The sequence below is a fragment of the Sorex araneus genome, chromosome 3 (genome assembly GCF_027595985.1).
Source record: "Sorex araneus isolate mSorAra2 chromosome 3, mSorAra2.pri, whole genome shotgun sequence".
NCBI classification, from domain to species: Eukaryota; Metazoa; Chordata; class Mammalia; order Eulipotyphla; family Soricidae; genus Sorex; species Sorex araneus.
The window spans coordinates 153,456,064-153,462,063 of record NC_073304.1 but is presented as its reverse complement, the minus strand read 5'-3'; positions in this window follow the sequence as shown (position 1 = coordinate 153,462,063).

Genomic DNA, 6,000 nt, shown 5'->3' with positions numbered 1-6,000 from the left:
TGGGCAGGTGGACGTGGCTGTTGAAGAGATCCGAGTAGAAGCTGTTGATAATCCTCTCCATTGCCCTTCTGGAAGATGTGATAGATCCATCAGGACGTCAAAGGGCAATCATCTTGGTATTGTAGTTGGTGAAGGACAGGCAGACATTACAAATACTTTTCCTGGCTTCTGCCACATTGGCCAACACTGCTACTCTTCTTTCTTTAAGGTCTTCCTTTATTGCTTCTCTGCACAGCTTTGCGAGCTCGGATAAGCTTGGGATTGCCTGAGGCTCCTTAGCTTGTGATTAGCTCCTTAGCTTGTGATTGCCTGAGGCTCCTGCCAAACTATGTCAGTAATGAGCTCGAGATAGGCCTCTGTTTGCGGCTTTTCCACTCTCAGCATTCCTCCCACAGTCATCGAGGTGCTGAACCAGTTGATCGTATTCCTCGTCAATGTTGTCAATGACAGCATCTTCTCACATTGCCACAATAATACCAAAGAGCTCCCAGTTGGTGGTCATTCTGGGAGTTGTCTTCTTAGACTTAAATTTTGCAGACCTTTCTCCCCTCTCTGTGAAGTAGAATTTTGCATGAAGGAGAAAGGTCAATTTTGTTGTGAACTGTCCACTGGGAGACTCCTGTGTCCAACGTTTAGATTCAGCCTTCAGGAACTGTGAGTAACCATGGATGGTCTTGGTAGATATGATGAACTCAGTCTCTCACCCTGTTTGTTTCATTCTAGGCCATGGGTCCCAATGTGGAGTTCTTTGGACGACCTTCTCAGTCCTATCTTGGCATTAAAATCACCGACAATGATCTTATAGAAGGTGTGGTCCTCTTTATAGGACTTCTCCAGCTCCATGTAGAACTTCTCAATTTCTTCTTTATCACAATTGGATGTTGTGTGTAGATGACGAAGATAGAAACTACCAGCAGTGAGCCACATATATTCAAGCGTAATCATCCAATTCGGATTGTTAGGTATTCGGATGAATCAATGCTCATGGCCAAGTTCGTGTTGACAAGGACACTGACACCACCAATGCCTCTGTTGTCGCATATTCTGAGGAACAGTTTTTCTTCAGTGTCGAAAATGGTGTGATGTGATTGATGCCTTCTTGTTTTGGTCAGACCAATGATGTCGTATTTGATGTTCTGCACTTGCACCATCATGTCCTCGATGGATGCTTCTGATGCCAGTGTCCGTGCATTGAAAGTACAGACAGTCATTTTAGTCTTTCTCCATTTTGGCAGTCTAGTTCGTCCCTGAGATTTTATCAGCCTCTCCTTGCTCATCCTTCTTAACGCTGCCATATTGGAGGCTCTTTCGGTGTCAGGCAGATGAGGCACATTGTTGTTACTGTTGTTGGCATATTGAATATGCCATGGGTAGCTTGCCAGGCTCTGTCCTGTGGGTAGGGTACTCTCGGTAGCTTGTCAGGCTCTCCGAGAGGGATGGAGGCTTTTTGGGTGGCCTCCAATCGCCCTTACAGGTGTTCCCATGGTTCACACCATATTTGAACCCTATTAAATATGATACAAAAATTATGGAAAATGGGCATTAAATATCCAGAAAGTGGCCTGGAGCATGGCAGTGGCTGGATAATGGAGGTAGTGGAGGTCTGGCTCCGGTAGGGTGGGGCGTCTGGGTTTGATCCCTGGAGCGCTGGAGATTGGAAGAGGCAGACAGAGGATAAAATTTCCGGGTTCTTTCTATCAGGTGTTGTGGGGTGACATTCATTTAAAGAGATGTGATTATACCCTTCACATACAATGATTTTTTTTTAAAAAAAAAAAAGACATGTGAAGTCAATGAATTGTAAGGGAGATGTGGCTCAGCTCAGTATGATATGTGCCTTGCATTATGGACCAGGCTCTGGTTCAACCTTCAGCATCACCAAGCAAACAAAAGGAAACAAACTTATCCTAATTTCCCTCTGAGCATCTGGCAGCCCAGATCTGGCATCCAGGGACACAGTCTGGAGGTCTACATTCAGCGGTGGACACTGGAGGGTGAATGAGCACTCACCAGGTGAGTGGGACTGTCTTGGTCACTCAGCTGGCTCCTGGACCTGAACATCAGTGACTAGTTCTGATCTCAGCATGTCAGCCTCCTCCCATGGCTGCTTCCTTGGGACACACCTCACATCACCGCAGCTGCTCAGGACACAATACCCTGCAGAGGAGGACTTCCTGATTCTATGTGGTTCTGCTTGGGGCCAGATCCTCCCTTGGGAACCTCACAGCCCATACACACAAGCTGACTATCCCCAGTGTTCACAGTGAGTGAGTCTGTGTCTGCAGTGTAACTGTGCCCGCCATCCCCACCCCATGCTCCAAAGATAAGAGGCTCTCTTGTTATGTCCTCAAATAAGCAAATGTCAGAGCTTTAAGGAGGATTATGGGTTGGTGTGGAAGCAGGTGGGCACAGTGGTCACAGAATAAGTGTGCCGACCAGACTGGGAACCTGCCTCTACTGTTGACTGTGCCACCAGGGAGACGTCAATGTCAGCACCTGTACTATGCAGACACCTGTTACTGTGCAGACACATTGGCATCTGCAAACTATGGTACTTAAGTTCCGCTGTAAGTTCTCACAAAACCCTATGAACCTGAGAATGAGAAAGCCAGAAATTCAGCCTTATACACAGACAGGGACAGAAGTCCAAGTAAGTCTTTGAGTTCCTCAAAATTCTCAAACCTAGATGAGGAGAAATTCCCATCAATACTCCAAGTGATGGCAATGGAAAATTAGCAATCACTGGGAGAGAGAAATTCAGTCAACTCAAAGAAGAAATGATTCAAAATATGAAAGACTCCTTACAAAGAGAATTGAAGAAGGTAAGAGATACACTAGCAAGCCACAGCATCAGGGCCATGAATGTGGAGATCCCTGTGAGCAATCTTGAAGACAAAATGCAACTTATCCACAAAATTAAGTGGCAACAGAAAGAAAAATAAAAAGAATGGAAGATACTAAGTAGATAACAGAAAGAGGAAGAGAAAAGGGAAAAAAAGATTTTTGAAAGACATAATAGCTCAGAGCTACCCCAACCCAATCTCTTGGGGGGGAGGCTCTGCACAAATTCAAGAAGCCCAAAGAATATGAATCAAATTATACTCAAACTAAACAATACCAAGATACGTTGTAATCAAAGTGGCAAGAACCAAAGAGAGAGACAGACCACTTAAGTCTTCAAGAGGAAGAAAAATCTAAAATACAAGGGAAATAACATAAGAATTACAACAGATCTCCATATGAAACTGTACAAGCAAGAAAATAGTAGAATGAAATGGTATATGAAAAAAAAGTTCAGCCATGAGTCCACTACCCTGCAAGGCCATCATTAGATTCGAAAGGTCTCCTATAAAAAGCAAACAGTCAATTGCGAAAACAGCTAAGCATCAAACACAGAAAAATAGCAACTTGGACTTTTATGTAAATAATCTCTCTTAATGTCAATGGATGAAACTCCCTCATCAATAGTCACAGAGTGGGGGCTTGAGCAATAGATCAGCAGGGAGGGTACCTGCCTTGCACACTGTCAATCCAGGTTCCATTCCTGGTATACCTTATGGTCTCCTAAACCCTGCCAGGAGTGATTCTTGAGTGAAGAGCCAGAAATAACCCCTGAGCATCACAGGTATGGCCCCCAAACAAACAAACAAACAACACAGATAAAAGGCACAGATTGGATCAGGGAAAAAATACACCTATTTTTGTTTATAGAAGATGCTCCTAATACACCTAAACTTACCTGATAAAGACTCAGCATGAAAGGATAAAAAATACAATCCTACAAGCCAAATGGTAGATTAAAAAAAATTGGGACAGCCATGTTTATATAAGACCAAATTGCTAGCACTCAATCTAAAGAAATTGATTATAGAGAAGGCAGTTCACTAATTATTGCTTAAGGGAACAGTAGACAAAGAATCACTCTTAACAACTTCACTGTATCACTGTCATCCTGTTGTTCATTGATTTGCTTGAGCAGGCGGTAGTAACATAATAATTTGTCCCTGTTACTTGCTAGTGTAACCCAATGGTGTCTGCTTGCTCCAGGAACACCAAGAACTCATTGTTGTTCCTGTTTTGGCATATTAAATATGTCATGGAGTAGCTTACCAGGCTCTGCTGTGTGGGGGGCAGGTGGGGGGGGGAGTAAATAAATAAATAAATAAATAAATAGATAAAAATAAAGAGGCTGTGTGGCTGCAAATGCAGCCACATGCTCCAGGAAAAATTGCATTGCTCTCTTCCGGAAGCTTTGTTTTATAGTCTCTGGATCTTGGCCATTGAAGAGATTACATGGTGCCAGGGATAGTTTGTGTGTTGACAGCCAAGCTACTGGAAAACTGGGGATCTAGGTGGAGGAGGCCCAGTCCCGATCCGAGCTGGCTTGGAGATCTGAGTCACAGGTTCCGCATACCTGGGTTCCTCTGTCAGTTAACAACATATAGTCACCAAATGAAAGATTAGAAATGTTTTTCAAGCTTCTGCTCACAGACCTAGAGAAACACAATAATGGAAACACAATGATAGTGGGAAACTTCAACATTCCACTTTTGTCATCAGACGGATCAGCCAGACAGAACATTAGTGAAATATTTGAAACACCAGCTTTAAATAAGGAGTTAAAAGAGCTGTAAATAATTAACATTTACAGGGCCCTCTATACTCAAAAAGTCAAATACACATTCTTCTTTTGTGGAATAGTCTCTAGGATCAATCACATACTATAGCATAACTCAGACAGACATAAATTTACAAATATAGAAATCATGCCTAGTATTCTATGTCATGAAGGTAGAAACCAACCAGAAGAGGAAGATGAGAGAAAAAATGATAAGTAGGAGCTGAAAAAAACCTACTGAACAAAAACTTGATCAAAGAGGAAGACAAAGAAATAGACCCTGAACCCCGCCCAGCGGCCTGCAGACAGCTCTCACGTGGGAATTGCTGTTCAGGCTTTCCTAGGTCCCGGGCAACCCAGAGTCCCAAGAAGCTACTGGGGGCGTGGCCTGTTTATCTGAGGGCGTGGTCTGCAAAAGGGGGCATGACCTCCTGCTGGAGTGGCAGACGCTAATGTGGCTGCAGTTATTAATCTTTTATTTAAGCATAATCTGTATAACCTTTTTCTCTGAAAAAACACACTGGCCATCTCAAACACTCTATGTCAAATAGTCCACTAGCTTATATTAACTTCTCAATAACTATCAGTGAACAATAGAATCTGCACAAAACCTTCGTAAATAAAGCATAGCCTTAAATCATTCACTAGAGGCCCCACATAAATCCGGAGGAGTGCCCAAGAGTAAGGAAGAATTCTAGAATAGGAACAAAGCTACCATCACCAATTTAGCACAGCAAGAGCATCCCCACCCCGCAGCAAGAGGGAATAGGGATAGACAATTAGAAAGATACAACTTTATATCTCTGTAACAATATGAAGAAACAGTGAAAATCCCCTCCACGAAGAGAGGATGAAGAAAAGATCCCAGAAACCTCAACAGGGGCTACCCATGTATACGACCTCTCAGATAAAGAATTCAGAGATGAAATATTGAGGAGAGTCGATATACTCCAAGCAACCATGGAACAGACATCCAATAAATTAAGGGAGGATATAAATGAAGCATTGGAATGGTCGGCCAAGAAAATGCAGGAAGAAATGAGAGCAGAAATTTCAAAGCTACAAACAGAAGTCACACAAATAAAGGAATCAGTAGATGAATTAAAAATCTCAGTAGGAGCCCTCACAGTAGAATGGCTACAGCTGAAGACAGAATCAGTGAGATTGAATCGCTAGCGATGTTCTCTTTAAAGTCTATTAGGATTGTTTTAAGTTTTTAGCCGGTCATTCATTAGGTGGGTATATGTTTAAGACTGTGATTTCTTCCTGTTGTACATATCCCTTGATTAATAGAAAACGACCTTCGCTGTCACTTCTAACCATTTTCAACCTGAAATCTATGTTGTCAGATACTAATATGGCCACCCCAGCTTTTTTGAGGG